At 47.6% G+C, this 23,474-nt stretch overlaps 2 pseudogenes; both read left to right on the top strand.

The window, feature by feature from the left end:
• The first annotated feature begins 7,882 nt into the window (after positions 1–7,882).
• On the top strand, positions 7,883–8,121 carry LOC139263626 (U2 spliceosomal RNA; annotated as a pseudogene).
• Positions 8,122–8,244: 123 nt separating this feature from the next.
• Positions 8,245–8,483, top strand: LOC139263650 (U2 spliceosomal RNA; annotated as a pseudogene).
• The last annotated feature ends 14,991 nt before the right edge of the window (positions 8,484–23,474 follow it).

Genomic DNA, 23,474 nt, shown 5'->3' with positions numbered 1-23,474 from the left:
TTTGTGCCTGTTTTTGTTCCAAACTTCAGAGTCCTTCTGCGGTCGCCATTTGTGTAAGTTTATTGCTTTCCTTGTCCTTAATACAGTTCTTTGACTCTGGGATTTATAGGAACAAAATATACATGACACAACCCAAAACTATTAGTGTATTAAAACCAACAACACACGGATAAAACCCCTTAGAGATTTGGTTGAAACGTACAATCAACAATTCCTCGGCTACCTTCTGAGGTTGACTGTAGGCCGTTTACTTAGTTGCAGCTTGTGTCCGGAACACTAGCTAGCTTCATTGCTGCTCCTGTGTTCTGCTTCAGTCTTCGAAAATGAGTCTTCTTTATACAAAACACCATCATCATCATCATCAAAGGCAGTCCCTCAAAATCAAGGAAGACTTGCTTCCACTTCAAAAGTGAGTTATCAGGTGACTGAACAGTCCAATTCAGAAATTACAGTCTCTGTCATAAGTGGTACAGACAGTCGTTGGAGGAAAGGGTGGGTGGGGAGTCTGGTTTGCTGCACGCTCCTTCCGTTGCCTGCACTTGATTTTTTCCATGCTCTCAGCAATGAGACTCCAGGTACTCAGCGCCCTCCTGGATGCTCTTCCTCCAATTAGGGCGGTCTTTGGCCAGGGACTCCCAGGAGTCGGTGGGGATGTTGCATTTTATAAAGGAGGCTTTGAGGGTGTCCTTGAAACGTTTCCTCTGGCCACCTGGGGCTCGCTTGCCATGTCTGAGTTCCAAGTAGAGAGCTAGAGCGAATAATGTGGCCTGCACAATGGAACTTCGATGCTGAGGATGTTGGCCTGATTGAGAACACTGACGTTGGTGTGTTTGTCCTCCCTGGGGATTTGCAGGATCTTGCGGGGGGCATCGTTGGTGATATTTCTCTCACGATTTGAGGTGTCTACTGTATCATCATCATCATCGTAGTATAAGATTTCTAAATCTCTCTGGGCTTACATTTGACAGTGAGACAATTCTTTCAAAACAATTGGCACAGTTTATTAAAAACATACACTCATGCACATTATCAGCAGTGATCAGATTTCTTAAAAAGACACACACATGCACATTATCAACAGTGATCAGTGATCAGTTATCTTATAACAGAGCTACAATGAGGTTATAATAACAAGCAATTACTTCCCTTTGATTGGCTGGTTTGAACATATGGCTTGCCGTTTCAGCTGGTCTTAGAAGGAATATCTCGTGCCGTGTGTTCCCAAAACAGAGAGAGTGAAAAGTTGCTGCAGGGTCCTTTATATTCCTAAAGTTCATTGTTCCTCAGGGCAGTTCCTTATTGGCTCTCCTCACCTATATGGCTGTTTTGACTAGCCCACCCGCCTCTTGATTAGATTATGCTAAAATGTCTTTCCAATTAAGACAAAGAACAAAAGCCGTGTGGCATCTGTGGGGGCTTTCATTTTGATTCCTTTTGTTTCAACACAGACGGGCCTTCCCGTACAATCCACACTTTTAACATTTATACATACACAGAATCAATTAATAAACACTTTTATTCTTACAGACTCCCCATCTTGAGGGGGAAATATCCTTATTGAGCCCTCATATTGAGAGGGAGAGAAAGAAAAGTGGGTGGCCTGACTTGGTCCCCACCTCGAAAGGTGTAGGGGATTTACTATAGTCCATTAATATCTCCAGCGGAGACTCTCCCCTTCCTGTATCTTCAGCGCACTGTCGCTTCTCACAGCACATTGATGATTGATGATGTTCGTGAGTCATGCTGCACCTCCTGCTTCTCCATCTTCCCTCGGCTTCGGTCTTGGCCAGTGTCGTCCTGACAATCGTGAGGATCCGTAACATGCTCTGTGGGAAACAAGATCAGTGCAGTATTTACTCTTTGGCAGTTTTTAACTGATTAATGTGAAACCATTTCTTGTACTTAACACCCTTCTTCCCCGGTAACTGAATCAAATAAACCGCGGGGTTCAATCGGTCTATAATCTTATGCGGTCCCCACCACCTGGGCTCAAATGCAGCTTCTTTTTCCCATAATTTGGAATCATGACTGAGTCTCCCACCTCGTATTCAAAGGGACGTATTTTCTTGTCAAAGTATTTTTTAAGTTGTCTTTTTGACTTCTCCAATTTGATGGCCACAAATCGATTGAACTGATCGGTGTGATCTATCACTTGTTCCAGCCACTTGGAACTAAATGTTTTCATTGTCAGGGGACTCATCCCTGTTAGTGTTAGCTGGCCTGGTGTTCTCATGAGCCTCCCCATCATGGCCTGATATGGGGAGACCCCTGTTGTTCTATGAGGTGTGGATCTCATTGTCATTAAGCACATTGGCAGCATGTTAGCCCATTGAGTGGGGTGGTCCACGCACAAATTTTTTAACATTAACTTGAGCGTCCTGTTCCCCCTTTTGACCCCTCCGGATGACTGGGGGTGGTGATCAATATGTAATTTGTGTTTTATCCCCAACATTTCCTGCAGGTGGGTAAAATTTTTACCGGTAAAGTGTGAACTTTGATCGCTGTCCACTTGTACTGGTACTCCCCACCTACAAGACACATGATTCAGTAATGTTTTGGCTGCTGTGATTGCAGTCAGTGTTGGAGTGGCAGGGGACTGCTTCGATCCGTTTAGTGAATTGATCCACCACCACTCAGGCATGCTGAAAATTGCCTTGTGCCTGTGGAAGTGGTCCAATGAAGTCTACCTGGAGGTGAGTTCATGGGCCTTGAGATAGAGGTGCACTTTGAAGCAAGGCTCGATTAGTGCATGCGGGAAGATTATGTTGCAGGCACAGTAGGCATCATGCCACGTATTGGTCGATTGTTTCCCTCGTGGAAGGCCACCAAGCTGTGGATGTTACCTTGTCGAAGGTTACCAGGGCCGAATAGTGCCCTGCTGTGGGGTGGGAGTGAAGGAGGGAAAGCAATTCCTGACCTACCTCTGGTGGATCACACACCACCGGGCAGGCGTTTGTCTTTCTTTTGAACATCAGCAACTGCTCATCTGAGTCAGGGACAGTGGCTAGTATAGTATTGGGAGCCAGGCTGTTAGTTGAGGAAGGGGTCTGCCTTCCTCGTTGTTATGTATGTAAACATTACCAATGTGTAAGACTTGCCACCAGGGGGCACACCTGTGGGAGACCCAAGGGTCACCAAACACCCTGGGCAAGCAGGTATAAAAGGCAGTCTACCATGCTACTTCCTCATTCTGGAGTTCCAATAAAGAGACCAAGGTCACAACAGTTTGAGCTTAAGATATACAGTCTTGTGGAGTTATTCTGAACTTAACAATTGGCGACGAGTAACAGATCACGAACTTTCACGCGGTTTTGGCTGTCGTTGGTTTGTTGAGGGTGATAATTGGGAAGCTTTCGTTGAGCGTCTTGACCAGTACTTCGTGGCCAACGAACTGGAAAACAAAGAAACCGGGGTCAAGCGCAGGGCGATTCTCCTCACTGTTTGCGGTCCATGATATATGGCATCATCAAAAATCTGCTAGCACCGACGAAGCCAACGGAGAAGACATATGAAGAGTTGTGCACGCTGGTTCGGGAACACCTCAAGCCAAAAGAGAGCATCTTGATGGCCAGGTATCGCTTTAATATGCACCACCGCTCCAAGGGCCAGGTTGTGGCAAGCTACGTCGCCGACCGAGGATGCCTTGCAGGACCGTGCATATTTTCTGGCTTTTTGGGGGAAGTGTTGCCGACTTTTTCGTGCTTGGAATCGGCCACGAGGTCATTCTTCGCAAACTACTGTCCGCCGAATCCCTAGATCTGAGCAAGGCCATCACTATAGCCCAGGCTTTTATGTCCACGAACTATAACACTAAACAGATATCATTGCAGCATCGAAACTCATTGGCAAGTACCGTGCATAAAATAATGTCTTAAGCAGGCAGAACTGTTCATTGCAGGGCCTACATGCCTGCAGAGGCCGGACCTAGGATGATTCAGAGTCCGCCATGGGACGTGAATACAAATCCATTAGCACAATGATGGCGCTGCGGGGATAATGTCGATTCAAGTACTACGTGTGCAAGGGCTGTGGAACAATGGGGCACCTTCAGTGAATGTGCAGACATGCTGCGACTCACCACGTGGCAGAGTCGGCAGAAGATGACCGATCCGGCGCAGATCATGCTGAACGAGTAAGAGAGGCAACTCAACCTGAGGCTGAAGAGGAAGTGTATGGGGTACACACCTTCACCACCAAAAGCCCTCCGATAATGTTAAAAGTCAAATTAAACTGTATTCCAGTTTCCATGGAATTGGACACGGGGGCGAGTCAGTCAATTATGAGCCAGAAGGCTTTTGAGAAACTGTGGGGCAACAAGGCACAAAGGCCAAAACTAAGCCCGATCCACACCAAGCTGCGCACTTACACCAAAGAGCTCATATCAGTCATTGGCAGTGCGGCAGTTAAAGTATCGTACGATGAAGCTGTGCATGATTTACCACTATGGATTGTACCAGGCGATGGCCCAACACTATTCGGCCGAAGCTGGCTAGGAAAGATCCAATGGAACTGGGACGACATCAAAGCACTGTCTTCGGAGGGTGACGCCTCATGCGCCCAAGTGCTAAACAAATTCCCTGTTGTTATTCGAGCCAGGCATCAGCAACTTCACAGGCGCCAAAGTGCAGATCCCTCTAGGCCCTGATGCATGATCTGTTCATCACAAGGCCCAAGCAGTTACATATATGATGTGAGAGAAAGTCGAGATTGAGCTGGATAGACTTCAACGAGAGGGGATCATATCGCCAGTCGAGTTCAACGAGTGGGCCAGTCCAATTGTTCCAGTGTTGAAAAGCGACGGAACGGTCAGAATCTGCGGGGACTACAAGGTAACGATCAACCGAGTCTCGTTACAGGACCAGTACCCACTACCCAAAGTGGATGACCTGTTTGCAACACTGGCAGGGGGGAAGTCATTCACCAAGCTGGATCTAACCTCTGCTTATGTGACACAGGAGTTGGCTGAACCTTCAAAATAATTGACGTGCATCAACACGCACAGAGGACTGTTCACATACCACAGATGCCCCTTTGGGATTCGCTCGGCTGCGGCCCTCTTCCAGAGGAACATGGAGAGTCTGCTGAAACTGGTTCCGCGCACAGTGATGTTTCAAGATTATATCTTGATCACTTGCAGCAACACCTCCGAACACTTGCACAACCTGGAAGAGGTTCTCAAGCGACTTTACAGAGTGGGGCTCAGGCTGAAATGTTCCAAGTATGTTTTCCAGAGGTCGAATTTCTGGGGAGAAAGATTGCGGCGGACGGCATCAGATCCACAGACTCCAAGACGGAGGCCATCAAGATTGCACCCAAAACACAGAATGTGACATAGAAACATAGAAACATAGAAAATAGGTGCAGGAGTAGGCCATTCGGCCCTTCGAGCCTGCACCACCATTCAATATGATCATGGCTGATCATTCACCTCAGTACCCCTTTCACGCTTTCTCTCCATACCCCTTGATCCCTTTAGCCGTAAAGGCTATATCTAACTCCCTCTTGAATATATCCAATGAACTGGCATCAACTACTCTCTGTGGTAGGGAATTCCACAGGTTAACAACTCTCTGAGTGAAGAAGTTCCTCCTCATCTCAGTCCTAAATGGCCTACCTATTCTGAGACTGTGTCCCCTGGTTCTGGACTTCCCCAACATCGGGAACATTCTTCCCACATCGAACCTATCCAGTCCCGTCAGAATCTTATATGTTTCTATGAGATCCCCTCTCATCCTTCTAAACTCCAGTGTATAAAGGCCCAGTTGATCCAATCTCTCCTCATATGTCAGTCCAGCCATCCCTGGAATCAGTCTGGTGAACCTTCGCTGCACTCCCTCAATAGCAAGAACGTCCTTCCTCAGATTAGGAGACCAAAACTGAACACAATATTCCAGGTGAGGTCTTACGAAGGCCCTGTACAATTGCAGTAAGACCTCCCTGCTCCTATACTCAAATCTCCTAGCTATGAAGGCCAACATGCCATTTGCCTTATTCACCTGCGTTCATTCTTGGGATTCCTCAACTATTTTGGTAACTTTCTACCGGGGTTGAGAACTTTGCTCGAACCATTGCATTTATTGCTACGCAAGGGTGACGACTGGGTTTGGGGTAAACCTCAAGAGACAGCCTGTTATGTCTTGAATAAGGAGTCAGACTAGATACTGCAAGCTCAAAGTAAGTGTGACCGTAGTCCTTTATTACAGATCTCAGAGTGTCCCTCCAGCCAGTGAGGCCTTCTTATATACAGGTGCTCCCAAGGGATTATGGGATCCCTTGGGACTCCAGGGGATAAGCCCTCAGGTGGTGAGACATGGTAATTAAAGATATTTACATACATAACAACACTCCCCCCCCCCCCCCCCCCTCCCCAATGTCAATTGTGCAACTATTTACAGTGTGAGGCGATCGGGGGCCTTCCTTTCCCTGGTTGATTGTCCAGGTGCAAATGCTAGTATAGGTGAGTCGTTTGTTGGGCCTTCACTGGGCTGCTGCGCAGCTGGTCTTGCTGGACTGCTGGGGGTGGTGAGCCTTGCTGGGCTGCTGCAGGTGATGGGTTCTGCTTCATGGTCAACCGCTGGGTACCGGTTGCCACTTGTGTGTGTGTTGGAGGGTCGAAAAAGGTAGAGTCTATTGTGCGTTGTTCTGGATTGTCCGTAAATCCGAGTTTGGTTTGGTCCAAGTGTTTTCTGCAGGTGAATCCATTTGCGAGTTTGACCACAAACATCCTATTCCCCTCTTTGGCCAAAACAGTGCCAGAAATCTACTTGGGACCTTGTCCATAGTTCAACACAAATACAGGATAATTTATTTCAAATTTGCGAGACACATTTGCGCGATCATGATATGTATTCTGTTGAAGCCGCCTGCTCTCTACCTGTTCGTGTAGATCAGGGTGGACTAACGAGAGCCTTGTCCTAAGTACCCTTTTCATGAGCAGTTCGGTGGGGTTTTGTGCGGTAACTAAGCAGGACTCGGGATAAGCGAGTCTGCAGTGAGCCTTCAGTTACCCTTTTCAAGCTCTGCTTGATTGTTTGAACTGCTCGTTCTGCCTGACCATTGGACACTAGCTTAAGCGGGACAGATGTGACATATTTGATCCCATTGCAGGTCATGAATTCCTTGAATTCGGCACTGGTAAAGCACGGCCCATTGTCACTTACAAGGACATCAGTCAGGCCGTGCGTGGCAAACATGGCCCGTAGGCTTTCAATGATGGCAGCGGATGTGCTCGCCGACATTATCACGCATTCAGCCACTTGGAGTACGCATCTACAACCAAAACATTTTTCCCAAGAATGGGCCTGCATAGTCGACATGAACCCGAGACCACGGTATGGAGGGCCAAGACCATAAACTTAGTGGCGCCTCCCTGGGTGCATTGCTTAACTGGGAACATGTATTACATTTGTGCAGACAGGACTCTAAGTCTGCATCGATACCGGGCCACCACATGTGGGTTCTGGCTATCGCTTTCATCATTACAATGCCTGGGTGGGTACAGTGGAGATCACTAATGAAAGTATCTCTGCCCTTTTTTGGCACAACTACCTGATTATCCCATAGGAGGCAGTCTGCCTGTATAGACATTTCATCTTCGTGCCGCTGGTATGGCTTTATTTCTTCCTGCATCTTTAACGGGACACTAGACCAACTCCCATGGAGCACACAGTTTTTTACTAAGGACAGTAAGAGGTCCTGGCTTGTCCAGGTTCTAATCTGTCGAGCGGTAACAGTTGATTGCTCACTCTCGAATGCTTCCATTACCATAACTAAATCTGCAGGCTGTGCCATCTCCACTCTGGTGGTGGGCAATGGTAGCCTACTGAGAACATCGGCACAGTTTTCTGTGCCTGGTCTGTGGCGGATGGCGTAGTTATATGTGGACACTTCTCGGCCTTTTGGCTAAGATCATGCGTAACTGACCTGACAGGGGAGTAGCCACCATGACCTCCGGGTGGTTCTCCCTGGATCAGGAAGGTATATGCTTGCTTTTTTGGAAACAGGAGGTGGGTGGGGTGGCTTGACCCATCCACCTCCACGGAGGTGTGTGGGGGACCTGACCCATTCACCTCCATGGCACGAACCTGGTATTGCAGTACTTCCAGGAACGGTGCAGTGGCTCTAGGCCTTTTGGCTAAGAGCACTGGCGCAGAGTGATCCTTGGCGTGTGCAAGGTGACCTCTGGCGTTTGTGATTTGACAAAGAATTGGAACGATTGGCTACGAATTTCAAAAAAAAAAAAAAAAAAATTCTCGGCCTTTTGGCTAAGATCATGCGGAACTGACCTGACAGGGGAGTAGCCACCATGACCTCCGGGTGGTTCTCCCTGGATCAGGAAGGTATATGCTTGCTTTTTTGGAAACAGGAGGTGGGTGGGGTGGCTTGACCCATCCACCTCCACGGAGGTGTGTGGGGGACCTGACCCATCCACCTCCATGGCACGAACCTGGTATTGCAGTACTTCTAGGAACGGTGCAGTGGCTCTAGGCCTTTTGGCTAAGAGCATTGGCGCAGAGTGATCCTTGGCGTGTGCAAGGTGACCTCTGGCGTTTGTGATTTGACAAAGAATTGGAACGATTGGCTACGAATTTAAAAAAAAAAAACCTTTTTTGGGTGAGGGCCAATACATTTGTATTTACCCTCTTATTTTCAGAAAAGAGGGATATAAGCGGCTTATGGTTGGTTTCCAATTCAAATTTGAGCCCGAACAGATATTGATGCATTTTCTTTACCTCGTAAACACACTCTAACGCTTCTTTCTCGATCATACTGTAGGCCCTCTCGGCCTCAGACAGACTTCTGGATGCATAAGCAACCGGTTCCAATTTCCCAAGTTCATTAGCTTGTACGACGATGCATCACATGCTAGTACCAAACGTTTATGTGGATCGTACAACACCAAACAATTTGTTTGAACATAACAGCTTCCTAGGTTTCTCAAAGGCATTTACTTCGCTTTTACCCCATACCCATTCATCTCCTTTACACAGTAAAGAGTGCAGGGGTTCTAACAATGTGCTAAGACCCGGTAAGCAGTTACCAAAATGTAGTCCGAGAAACGACCACAGCTCCATCACATTCTGTGGTCTTGGTGCATTTCTGATTGCCTCCGTCTTCGAATCGGTGGGCCTGATGCCATCCGCCACGATTCTTCTCCCTAGGAACTCCATTTCAGGTGCCAGGAAAATGCACTTCGAGTGTATTAGCCTGAGCCCCACATGATTAAGCCGACTAAGAACCTTCTCCAGGTTCTGCAGGTGCTCGACAGTGTCCCAACCTGTAACCAAGATATCGTCCTGGAAGACCACGGTGCGCGGGACCGACTTCAGCAAGATTTCCATGTTCCTCTGGAATATCGCCGCGACTGATCGAATCCCAAATGGGTATCTGTTGTAAACGAAAAGACCTTTGTGCGTGTTGATGCAGATGAGGCCTTTCGAAGATTCCTCCAGCTCCTGCGTCATGTGGGCTAAAGTCAAGTCCAGCTTTGTAATCATTTTCCCTCCCACCAGCGTCGCAAATAGTTCATCTGCCTTTGGTAGCGGATATTGATCCTGCAATGAGAAACGATTGATAGTTAGTTTGTAATCACCACAGATTCTGACGGTGCTGTCTCCCTTGAGGACTGGAACAATCGGATTGGCCCACTCATTGAATTCGATCGGCGAAATGATGCCCTCTCGTTGCAGCCTGTCCAGCTCGATCTCCACCCTCTCTCTCATCATGTAAGGTACTGCTCTCGCCTTGTGATGGATGGGTCGCGCCCCCGGAATCAAATGGATCTGCACTTTTGCTCCTTGGAACTTCCCGATGACTGGTTCGAACAGCGAGGGGAACTTGCTTTGGACCTGGGCACATGAGGTGTCGTCGACAGATGGAAGCACTCGGACGTCATCCCAGTTCCAGCGTATCTTTCCTAGCCAGCTCCTGCCAAAAAGCATGGGGCCATTGCCCGGTACCACCCAGAGTGGTAAATTGTGCACCGCTCCATCGTAGGAGACCTTCACGGTAGCACTGCCAATTACGGGAATCAGTTCCTTTGTGTACGTTCTAAATTTGGTACGAATGGGAGTCAGGACTGGCCTTGAAGCCTTGTTGCTCTACAACTTATCGAAAGTCTTTTTATGGACAGGCCTGCACCCGTGTCCAGCTCCATGGACACCGGGAGTCCATTGAATTCAACCTTCAGCATTATTGGGGGACACTTTGTGGTAAATGTGTGCACCCATATACTTCTGCCTCCTCAGTCTGAGGCTCTGGTTTGTCATGATCCACAGTGGATCTGTCCTCCTCTGCAACATGGTGGTTTGCAGGATTAGCAGGGTTTGCAGCTCGCCTGCACATATGTTGGAGGTGTCCCATTGTTCCACAGCACTCGCAAACGTATCCTTTGAAGCAACATGAAGCGGCAAGAAAAGTAAAAGTGGAGGGCAGAGAAGCACAAGGCAAAAATCAAAAAGGGCCACATTGCTGCAAAATTCTAAAAGAGCAAAGTGTGTTAATAAGACAAGCCTGAAGGCTCGATGCCTCAATGCGAGGAGTATTCGTAATAAGGTGGACGAATTAACTGCACAGGCAGCAATTAATGAATATGATACAATTGACATCACGGAGACATGGTTCCAGGGTGGCCAAGACTGGGAACTCAACATCCAGGGTTATTCAACATTTGGAAGGATAGACAGAAAGGAAAAGGAGGTGGGGTAGCATTGCTGGTTAAAGAGGGAATTAACGCAATAGTAAGGAACGACATTAGCTTGGATGATGTGGAATCTGTATGGGTGGAGCTACGAAATACCAAAGGGCAGAAAACGCTAATGGGTCAAACAAGAAATTAGGGATGCGTGCAATAAAGGTACAGCAGTTATCATGGACGACTTTAATCAATATATTGATTGGGCTAACCAAACTGGTAGCAATACGGTGGAGGAGGATTTCCTGGAGTGTATTAGGGATGGTTTTCTGGACCAATATTTCGAGGAACCAACTAGAGGGCTGGCCATCCGAGACTGGGTAATTTGTAATGAGAAAGGACTAATTAGCAATCTTGTTGTGCGAGGCCCCTTGGGGAAGAGTGACCATAATATGGTACAATTCTCTATTAAGATGGAGACTGACACAGTTAATTCAGAGACTAGGGTCCTGAACAGTAGTGGGTAAAATGATGGAATCAATTATTAAGGATTTCATAGCAGTGCATCTGGAAAATGGTGACATGATAGGTCCAAGTCAGCATGGATTTGTGAAAGGGAAATCATGCTTGACAAATCTTCTGGAATTTTTTGAGGATGTTTCCAGTAAAGTGGACAAAGGAGAACCAGTTGATGTGGTATATTTGGACTTTCAGAAGGCTTTCGACAAGGTCCCACACAAGAGATTAATGTGCAAAGTTAAAGCACATGGGATTGGGGGTAGTGTGCTGACGTGGATTGAGAACTGGTTGTCAGACAGGAAGCAAAGAGTAGGAGTAAACGGGTACTTTTCAGAATGGCAGGCAGTGACTAGTGGAGTGCCGCAAGGTTCTGTGCTGGGGCCCCAGCTGTTTACATTGTACATTAATGATTTAGACGAGGGGATTAAATGCAGTATCTCCAAATTTGCGGATGATACTAAGTTGGGTGGCAGTGTGAGCTGCGAGGAGGATGCTATTAGGCTGCAGAGTGACTTGGATAGGTTAGGTGAGTGGGCAAATGCATGGCAGATGAAGTATAATGTGGATAAATGTGAGGTTATCCACTTTGGTGGTAAAAACAGAGAGACAGACTATTATCTGAATGGTGACAGATTAGGAAAAGGGAAGGTGCAACGAGACCTGGGTGTCATGGTACATCAGTCATTGAAGGTTGGCATGCAGGTACAGCAGGCGGTTAAGAAAGCAAATGGCATGTTGGCCTTCATAGCGAGGGGATTTGAATACAGGGGCAGGGAGGTGTTGCTACAGTTGTACAGGGCCTTGGTGAGGCCACACCTGGAGTATTGTGTACAGTTTTGGTCTCCTAACTTGAGGAAGGACATTCTTGCTATTGAGGGAGTGCAGCGAAGGTTCACCAGACTGATTCCCGGGATGGCGGGACTGACATATGAGGAGAGACTGGATCGACTGGGCATTTATACATTGGAGTTTAGAAGGATGAGAGGGGATCTCATAGAAACATAAAAGATTCTGACGGGACTGGACAGGTTAGATGCAGGAAGAATGTCCCGATGTTGGGGAAGTCCAGAACCAGAGGACATAGTCTAAGGATAAAGGGTAAGCCATTTAGGACTGAGATGAGGAGAAACTTCTTCACTCAGAGAGTTGTTAACCTGTGGAATTCCATGCCGCCAGTTCATTGGATATATTCAAGAGGGACTTAGGTATGGCCCTTACGGCTAAAGGGATCAAGGGCTATGGAGAGGAAGCAGGAAAGGGATACTGAGGTAAATGATCAACCATGATCTTATTGAATGATGGTGCAGGCTCGTAGGGCCGAATGGCCTACTCCTGCTCCTATTTTCTATGTTTCTATATTTCTATGAATCGATGATCACCCCCGCAGCACCAATAAGGTGTTAATTGCCTTGTATTCATCACCCTTGATGGCAGACTCTGAGTCATCTGCGGAGGTGCAGCTACAGGCGTGCAAGTCCTGCCCTGTACATTGTGATTCAAAAACAACGTTACTTTGTTCACAGTACTTGCAGCAGCACTAGTGTGCTGGGAAATTTGTTTGGTATTGTCACTGGTGGAGATAAACACCTGGGCTATCGCTATGGCTTTAATTAAGGTTGGGGTCTCTACAGTCAAAAGTTTGAGAAGTATTACTTCATGGCCAATGCCAAGTACAAAGCATATGCTCCAAGTGTCTTTCAAATTTGCACTGTCCTGCAAGGCGCCTTAGCTCGGTGACGTAGCTCGGCACTTCCTGGCCTTCAGACCTCTTGTACGTGTAGAACTGATACCTTGCCATCAGAACGCTTTCCTTCGGGTTTAGTTGTTCCCAGAGCAGTGTGCACAACTCATCGTACGACTTGTCTGTGGGCTTTGCTGGAGCGAGCAGGTTTTTCATGAGGCCATATGTTGCCGCCCCGCAAACGGTGAGGAGGTTCGCCCTTTGTTTGGCAGCGTTCCCTTTTCCTTCCAGCTCGTTGGCCACGAAGTATTGGTCAAGTCGCTCCACGAAGGTTTCCCAATCATCTCCCTCCATAAATTTCTCCAGGATGCCCACAGTTCTCTGCATTGTTGCATTGGGGTTCGTCATCTGTATCTCGTTGCCAGTTGTTATGTCTTGGATAAGGAGTCAGACTAGATACTGCAAGCTCAAAGTAAGTGTGACCGTAGTCCTTTATTATAGATCTCAGAGTGTCTCTCCAGTCTGTGAGGTCTCCTTATATACAGGTGCTCCCAAGGGATTGTGGGATCCCTTGGGACTCCAGGAGATAAGCCCTCGGATGATTAGACATGGTAATTACAGGTTTACATACTTTAACAAGGCCAGAAACCTACTATGTTCTAACAAGTTCCTTGTATTGTATGACCTGTGTAAGCGTTTAGTACTAGCTTGTGATGCATCTTCGTACGGGGTCGGTTGTGTGTTACAGCAAACCAATGGGTCAGGCAAACTGCAACCGGTTGCATATGCGTCCAGAATCTTATCTAAGGCTGAAAGAGCCGACAGTATGGTTGAGAAAGAAGCATTAGCATGCGTATATGGGATTAAGAAAATGAACCGATACCTATTTGGACTCCGGTTCGAGCTCGAAGCCGACCACAAGCCGCTCATTTTGTTGTTCTCAGAAAGCAAAGGTATAAACACCAATGCTTCGTCCCGCATCCAAAGATGGGCACTGATGTTATCTGTGTGTGATTATGTAATCCACCACAGACCAGGCACTGAGAACTGTGCTGATGCCCTCAGTCGGCTACATTTGCCCACCACCGGGGTGGAAATGGCACAACTTGCAGACTTGCTTCTTGTAATGGATGCTTTTGAGAGTGAGGGGTCACCCGTCACAACACGCCAGATCAGGACCTGGACTAGCCAGGACCCGGTGCTATCACTAGTAAAAAGCTGCATCCTCAAGGGGAGCTGGTCAGCGGTCCCAGGGGAAATGCAAGATGAAATTAAGCCATTTCACCGATGCAAGGATGAAATATCCATCCATTCGGACTGTCTCCTATGGGGGAATCGTGTAATTTTGCCCAAGAAAGGCAGGGAATCGTTTATACGTGACCTTCACAGCACCCACCCAGGCATAGTCATGATGAAGGCTATCACCAGATTGCATGTTTGGTGGCCTGGCATTGACTCGGAATTGGAGTCATGCGTACACCAATGTAGCACTTGCTCACAGTTGAGCAATGCACCAAGGGAGGCCCCACTGAGTCTGTGGTCATGGCCCTCCAAACCATGGTCCAGGATCCACGTAAATTTCGCTGGCTCCTTTCTTGGAAAGATGTTCCTAGTAGCAGTGGACGTTTATTCTAAATGGATTGAATGTATAATAATGTCGTCATGTACGTCCACTGCCACCATTGAAAGCCTCCAGGCCATGTTCGTCACCTATGGTTTGCCCAGCATCCTTGTTAGTGACAATGGACCATGTTTCACCAGCTTGGAATTTAACGAGTTCATAACCTGCAATGACATCAAGCATGTCAGGTCTGTGCCGTTTAAACCCACATCCAATGGTCAAGCGGAACAGGCAGTCCAAACCATCAAGCAGAGCTTGAAATGCGTGATGGACGGTTCCCTGCAGACCCAGTTATCTCAGATTCTGCTCAGCTACCTCACGCGACCCCACTCGCTTACCGGGGTTCTCCCTGCAGAATTGCTAATGAAGAGAGCACTCAAAACCAAGCTCTCCCTAGTCCACCCGGATCTCAATAATATAGAAACCCGGCGTCACCGGCATAACATGCATCAGGATCGCACGGCTGTATCACGTGACATTGAGGTTAATGATTCTGTGTTTGTTCTTAATTACAGTCATGGTCCCAAATGGATTGCTGGCACCGTGTTAGCCAAGGAGGGGAATAAAGTGTTTGTTGTCAAACTTTTGAATAGACAAACATGCAGAATGCACTTGGATCAGATAAAAACTGCAGTTCACTGACAACCAAGAACAGTTTGAAGAGGACATTACCATCAGTGATCCACCCACACACACACAACCGACAATCGACCTCGCGGTCAACCACGAGGATGAACCCACCATGCCCGACAGTCCGATCAGACCAGCCACACCGCAGAGCAGCAATGATCCGACCGACCCACCCATGTCAGGACTTCAACTCAGGCGATTAACCCGGGAACGCAGAGCCCCGGATCGACTCAACTTGTAAATAACTTGTATCTGAGACTTTGTGGGGGAATGATGTTATGTATGTAAACTTTACCAATGTGTAAGACTTTCCACCAGGGAACGCACCTGTGGGAGACCCAAGGGTCACCTGCACACCCTGGGCAAGCAGGTATAAAAAGCAGTCTACCATGCTGCTTCCTCACCAAGGAGTTACAATAAAGAGACCAAGACAACAGTTTGAGCTTAAGATACACAGTCTTGTGGAGTTATTCTGAACTTAACACTCGTGCCATCGCTTACAACAGCATATGACTAGTATTGCTGCTGCAGGGATTTTAAATCTGAGTGATCTGAGCCTTGCTAACAACTATATCCTCTAGTTGCAGGGCTCAACAACTATATCCTCTATCTACCCATCAATCACAACATCCTTGGCTGCTCTGTCTGCTCTGGAATTTCCCTCACTATGTAAACCCTCTTTTCTATGGGCTGCTACCTTTCCTATGAAGCAGGGCTGGGATCGCTGTTTAAGGTATGACCAGAGCAGGCGTAACCAGGGCCCATGGACCAGGGCCTTACCGTCTATCATACAACAGTCATTTTTGTGGTATAGGGGCAAGGAGAGCATGGTGTTTATAGCATAGGAACTATCGCACCAAATATTCACAGGTCTATCTGAGGTTTCCTTTATAGCAGTTAGAGGTGTGCCGATTTCTGCTTATTGTGAAGACTGTCTGTTGCACCTTCGCTGGATGGTTCTTTCTGGCAATACCACAGCATGTCCGGTGTGAGGGGATCCTTCAAGGTGATATGAGGACCCATCGATGTGGGCATCTGGGGCACACTGTATGGGCTCTTTCTGCACAGGATGGGTCTCAAAGTTAATCAGGGGTAATGGACATTCATGCGGGTCCCCTTCATAGTTTAGAAATTGTGGCAGAAATGGTATCAATGTCTCTTTCCATAAATTCCAATGTCCATTTGCTGAGGAGCTGTGAGGAAACAAGAAAATCTCCAGGTTTCATCAGTAGCTTCAGAGGTGTGTGTCCACTGTGCAGGATTGTAGCCTGTAACCCAGTAATAAAGGTAAAGTAATGTACCAACCAGAATATGGCCAGTAGGTGGCGCTTGCATGCGGTATACGTCTTTTCTGCCCCCTGTAGGATTCGAGACGCATATGCAATGGGCTATGGTTGATCAGCTCGCGTTTGGCACAGAACTGCAGTGAGGTTTTGCTCTGTGGCCCCGACCTCCAAATGGAAGGGCTGCATGGGGTCAGGAGGGATCAGACATGCGGCCTGTATCACTGCAGTTTTTAATTTAGCTACAGACCGGGTGTGGGTATCAGTCCATGCCGGGCGTATGTCATCACCCTGAAGTTTTATCACCCTGCACACTCTGCAAAGCCTGGGATAAAGTTCCTTTGGTACACCACCAAACCCAAGAATGATCATAGGGCTGTTTTCGAAGTGGGTAATGGCAGTCGCTGTATTATCTCCACCTTGTGAGCGTCAGGGGATGATCCCTCTGGAGAAATGGACACTCCTAGAAAGCTGACCCGTTCTTTTACTAATTGAGCCTTACGGAGGGGATTCACCTTTAGTCCCGCCTGAACCAACAATGTCAAAAGTTCGTGCAAAAGGGACAGATGCTACTCCATGCTGTCGGTTGCCAGCAGTAGGTCGTCTACATACTATAGCAAGCAGGTAGGGCGGGAAAAGTCTTTTAAAATTGCAGCCATTCTTTTGTGGAATATCGTGGGAACATTGTGGAATCCCTAAGGCAAGCATGTCCAGGTGTAGCTCTGATCCTCAAATGTGAATGCAAATTTGTACTGGTCTTCCCCTTTAACAGGGATACTCCAGAATCCATTGGCGATGTCGAGGGTCGAAAAGTACTTGGAACCAGCAGGAATTTGAGATAATATGGTAGGAGTTTCTCTTACTACCGGTGAGCAGGCTGGTGTTACAGAATTTAACTTTCTGTAATCAATAGTCAGTCACCAGCTGCTATCAGGCTTTTTATCCAGCCATGCGGGTGAATTGGTCTTGAAAGTGCCTGTCCTAAGAATACCCTGCTCGACTAGGGATTTTATGGTGTCTCGGATATAAGGGTGACTCTCCCTTGGGATGGGGTACTGTTTAGTGAATGAGTGGTGGGGTCCCTCAATAGATTCCTCGCCTGCCATTTTTCTAGTCATGCTTGCACGTGGCAAACACCGCTAGGTGTTCCTGAATTAATTTCGTCACAGCTTCATTTTTTCTCCCTGGAGCGTCATACTCAAATGGCTTTTTAATAGCAAAAACCGAGTGAGCATCTGAAATTTCTATCACTTCTGCCTTATCGCCCAATCCCATCCAAACACAGTCCTGATTATAATCTATCACCGCGCCATACTGATCCAACACACCAGTCCTTAAAATTCCCTTCCGCCGGGGGTGGTCATCAGCATCAGGTGCTGGGACCTTACAGGTGAGGCCTCCCAACTGAAGTTCAGTGGCCTTCCCTGTATATGCGGTGGTTGTATCACCATTAAACCCTTTAAGGGTCATACAACCCTTGCCTGCCGCTGCATGGCATTCAGGGTATAGGGTGTGGATGATGGTAACAGCTGAGCCAGTATCGATAAGCATAAACTGCTGCCAGCCCCCTTTTAAGACAACAAGAACTATTGGTCTCCCGCTAGCACCACGTCGGAACCCCACTTCTGACCAATTTTTGGGGACCAATCTTGGAATGGGTCTCTCTAATGAGTGTGCATTGTCGATTACGTGCACCGGTAAATACTTTTCCATCCTACCGGTGGCAATTTGGGTTTGTATAAGGGTTATTAATTTATCCAATCTTTGATCTGTCCCTGAGGGCTTGGATTCGTCCCTTGGGAGGTATCTATGCATTGCATCATGGTTCGGTGCTGGTCTGGGTCTGCTGCAGTCTTTTGCTCGGTGGCCTACCTTCTTACAATTAAAGCACTGTTCCTCAAAGGAGTAGTTTCAAGATCCCTCCACCATTGACACTGGTTTATTTGCAGTGGGTGGTGACTTCCCCTTTAACTGGTCTTTTACCATCTCCCAGGCTATTTGAACGTTGGTCTCTATATCTGTCCACTGATTCGTGGGCCTCATGGCTAATCCCAGGGTGGTTTTAACTAAAGGGTGGAGTTGGGTCAGGAACATCAATTTAAATTGTTCCTGATTCTTTCCTACTGTAGCATTTGCGGGTGCCTGCTTCTGCACACGTTGATAGATATCGTACAGGCGATTACTGAAAGCTCTAGGGGTCTCTTCTGGGCGCTGCTTGGTCTGATTAAGCAGAGCCACTAAGTTCAAGTTTTGGATCCCTAAATGGTTTAGGATCTCAGTCATGAGTAAATCGGCCGCTGCGGAAGCCTGGAGGACTGCTTCTGGCAGATTATCTTTTAGGGAAGTGGAACAGGCCAGGAAGAGGACTCGTGTTAAGTCTCTCTCTTCCAACTCGGGGTGACCCCTCCTGAAATTTGCCCACTTCCTATTAACTTCCAGTGGGTCGTCCCCATCATTAATGGGCCCTAACTCGTGGCTACATGCCGTGGCATCAGCGCCAAATATGGGCTGTGAGTCGATATGGTTGCTGGTGATGTTGCCTTGCGCATTACATTATTACGGCTATGATTGACTCTTGAGTCTCCAAGGTATCCCTTTCTACATCACTCTCTGGGGAATTATACTAACTTCCTTCTTCTTCCCAATCTGTTTTCCCCTTTTCCCCACCTGCTTTCTCTGTTATGGCTTCCCGTGTTACTGCGGATACCAGGGCCTGCTGCTCCCCTAACTTACTTTTTTGCCTCGCTATTTCTAGTTGGCACTGGGAGTGATCTGCCTCCCTATGTTGCTTCTTAATGACTTCCCTTAATGCATCCCTAACATCTTCTATCTCTTGCTGGAGCCTCAAGTTTTCCAATTTATATTTTTTAAACTCTAATTTGTTTTCATTTCCTTCAACAATGGCTGCGGTGGCATTTAAGTTTGAAAAGCTTTGTTGCTGGAGCAGTGAAGCTGCCTGTTCGGCCCCTCTTTCTAACTGCTTAATACTGTGGTTTAAGTGGCCAATTTCTTGTCTTAAATGCTGTATTTGTTAAGTCCTGACTCTAATGTACTGACTCACACGAGACACATGTTGAAGTCAAGGTCACTCAGGACCTGCACCTTTAATTCCAACTCTCCAGTGCTGCACTTGCCTGAGACCTCCCTTTATATACCACAGTGGGACAAGTATGGAGTGTCTCCTGCAAGTGCACCCCTGGTGGTAAGGTATGCTTATTGTTACAGGTCATATCCAGTTACAGTCATGTATAGCATGGTAAGATACAGTTATATACAGTAATGTGAGATACATGACAGTATTTCTCCTTCTTTTAATTGCTTCACAAGTTGGAGGCCTTCAATCTCTCTTTTAACTTAATCTCTTTTACTTGCAATTCTTTCAAATCTTGTATCACTTTGGCGTCTTGCCTCATTAATTCCTCATCTCTCCTGGAACAATAAAAAGCACTAAACGCCATGAGACTGTTTGCCCGTATTGATCTCAGCTCTCCCCTATCTACTCTCTCCTGTATAAGTTTCACCATCTCCCCAAATGACGCAGGTCTACCCTTGTGCTGTGCCTGTGCCCTTAACTCTTCTGTGTCTTGTATTGGGAACTTTTGGGACAATCTCTCCTGATAAACTAGCTCAACATTACTTTTTATGGTTGGCTTTCTGTCCATGACTGATCCCTTCACCCTGTGTCTTTTAAATATAACTACCGGTGGGTCCCCACTTAAACAGTTCCAACCCACCCCACTTGAACAGTTACAACTATCGAGATCACCATTCTACTCTTCAAGACGCAATTTCTCCCGAACCGTTTAATCGTTTCAATTATATTCGCAACACAGGTTAGAATCGCAACTCCCGAGATTTCCAATTGTTCAAAAGAATCATAAAAAAGCTGTCTCGCCAGATGCCCGCATTCTCCACCAATTTATAAGATTTCTAAATCTCTCTGGGCTTACATTTGACAGTGAGACAATTCTTTCAAAACAATTGGCACAGTTTATTAAAAACATACACACATGCACATTATCAGCAGTGATCAGATTTCTTAAAAAGACACACACATGCACATTATCAACAGTGATCAGTTATCTTATAACAGAGCTACAATGAGGTTATAATAACAAGCAATTACTTCCCTTTGACTGGCTGGTTTGAACACATGGCTTGCCGTTTCAGCTGGTCTTAGAAGGAATATTTCGTGTCGTGTGTTCCCAAAACAGAGAGAGCGAAAAGTTGCTGCAGGGTTCTTTATATTCCTAAAGTTCATTGTTCCTCAGGGCAGTTCCTTATTGGCTCTCCTCACATATGTGGCTGTTTTGACTAGCCCACCCACCTCTTGATTAGATTATGCTAAAATGTCTTTCCAATTAAGACAAAGAACAAAAGCCGTGTGGCATCTGTGGGGGCTTTCATTTTGATTCCTTTTGTTTTAACACAGACGGGCCTTCCCGTATAATCTATACTTTTAACATTTATACATACACAGAATCAAATAATGAACACCTTTACTCTTACAATAGGCAGTCTGTCAGAATCAAGGAAGACTTGCTTCCACTCTTAAAATGAGTCCTTAAGTGGCTGAACAGTCCAATATGAGAGCCAAGTCCCTGTCACAGATGGGGCAGATAGTCGTTGAGCGTAAGGGAGAGTGGGACAGGTTTGCGCACGCTCTTTCCATTGCCTGCGCTTTATTTCCGCATGCTCTCGGCGATGAGACTCAAGCTGCTCAACGCCCTCCCAGATGCCCTTCCTCCACCTAGGGCGGTCTTTGGCCAGGGACTCCCAGGTGTCGGTGGGGATGTTGCGCTTTATCAGGGCGGTTTTGAAGGCGTCCTTGTAACGTTTTCTCTGCCCACCTTTGGCTCGTTTGCCTTGAAGGAGTTCCGAGTAGAGCGCTTGCTTTGGGAATCTCGTGTCTGGCATGCAGGCAATGTAGCCTGCCCAGCGGAGCTGATCAAGTGTGGCCAGTGTTTCAAATGCTGGGGATGTTGGCCTGGTCGAGGACGCTAATTTTGGTGTGTCTGTCCTCCCAGGCGATTTGTAGGATCTTGCAGAGAAATCATTGGTGGTATTTCTCCAGCGACTTGAGGTGTCTACTGTACATGGTCCATGTCTCTGAGCCATACAGGAGGGCGGGTATTACTACAGCCCTGTAGACCATGAGCTTGGTGGCAGATTTGAGGGCCTGGACTTCGAACACTCTTTTACTCAGACGGCTGAAGGCTGCACTGGCGCACTGAGGCGGTGTTGAATCTCGTCATCAATGTCTGCTCTTGTTGATAAGAGGCTCCCGAGGTATGGGAAATAGTCCACATTGTCCAGGGCCGCGCCGTGGATCTTGATGACTGGGGGGCAGTGCTGTGTGGTAAAGACAGGCTGGTGGAGGACCTTTGTCTTACGGATGATTAGCGTAAGGCCCATGCTTTCGTACGCCTCAGTAAATACGTCGACTATGTCCTGGAGTTCAGCCTCTGTATGTGCGTCATCCGCGTACTGTAGCTTAACGACAGAGGTTGGGGTGGTCTTGGAGCTGGCCTGGAGATGGCGAAGGTTGAACAGGTTCCCACTAGTTCTGTAGTTTAGTTCCACTCCAGCGGGGAGCTTGTTGACTGTGAGGTGGAGCATGGCAGCGAGGAAGATTGAGAAGAGGGTTGGGGCGATGACGCAACCCTGTTTGACCCCGGTCCGGACATGGATTGGGTCTGTAATGATCCATTGGTAAGGATCACAATCCTGCATATCATCGTGGAGCAGGCGGAGGTTGATGACGAACTTTTGGGAGCAAGCAAAATGGAGGAGGACGCTCCATAGACCCTTGCAGTTGACAGTGTCACAAGCCTTTGTAAGGTTGAAGAAGGCCATGTATAAGGGCTGGCGCTGTTCCCTGCATTTTTCCTGCAGCTGTTGCGCTGCAAAAAGCATGTCCATTGTGCACCGTAGGAGACAAAATCCACACTGTGACTCCGGGAGGAGCTCCTCGGCCACAGGGAGAAGCCAGTTGAGGAGGACTCTAGTGACAACTTTCCCAGTGGCTGATAGCAGGGAGATTCCACTGTAGTTGCCGCAGTCGGACGTCCCCTTTTTTTAAAGATGGTCACAATCACGGAATCTCTGAGATCTCCCGGCATGCTCTCCTCCCTCCAGATGAGAGAGATGAGGTTATGTTTTTGCGCCAACAGTGCCTCTCCGCCATACTTCAGTGCCTCAGCAGGGATTTCATCTGCTCCTGTAGCCTTGTTGTTCTTAAGCTGTCTTATGGCTTTTTCTACCTCTTGCAGTGTTGGGGTTTTACTGAGTTGGTGGCGGGTAGCATGCTGTGGGATGGAGTCGAGATCACTCGAGTCAAAGGCAGAGTCTCGATTGAGGAGATCTTCGAAGTGCTCCTTCCAGCGGGCCCTGACAGCCTCGGTGTCCTTGATGAGTGTTTCCCCATTCTTGGCCAGCAGTGGGGTGGGGCCTTGAAAGTTTGGACCATAGGTGGCCTTGACTGCGATGAAGAATACTCCCACATCATGGCTGTCGGCCAGCTGCTGTTTCTCCTTTTGTTAGTAAGACAAAGGTCCTCCATCAGCCTGTCCTTGCCACACAGCACTGGCCCCCAAACATCAAGACTCACGGCGTGGACCATTTCCCCTATCTCGAGAGCCTCCTATCAACAAGAGGAGGCATTGATGATGAGATCCAACACCGCCTTCAGTGCTCCAGTGCAGCCTTCGGCCACCTGTGGAAAAGAATGTTTGAAGATCAGTCCCTCAAAACTGTCACCGAGGTCATGGTCTACAAGGCCATAGTAATACCCGCCCTCCTGTATGGCTCAGGGACGTGGACCATGTACAGTAGACACCTCAAGTCGCTGGAGAAATACCACCAGCAATGTCTCCGCAAGATCTTTCAAATCCCCTGGAAGGACAGACGCACAAACATTCGTGTCCTCGTCCAGGCCAACATCCCCAGCACTGAAGCACTGACCACACTTGATCAGCTCCGCTGGGCAGGCCACATAGTCCGCATGCCAGACACAAGACTCCCAAAGCAAGCGCTCTACTTGGAACTCGTTCACGGCAAACGAGCCAAAGGCGGGCAGAGGAGACATTACAAGGACACCCTCAAAGC

This window comes from Pristiophorus japonicus, chromosome 4 (assembly GCF_044704955.1).
Source record: "Pristiophorus japonicus isolate sPriJap1 chromosome 4, sPriJap1.hap1, whole genome shotgun sequence".
NCBI lineage: Eukaryota > Metazoa > Chordata > Chondrichthyes > Pristiophoridae > Pristiophorus > Pristiophorus japonicus.
Note: the sequence above shows the minus strand (reverse complement) of the source record. Positions and strands in the feature narration are given on the sequence as shown.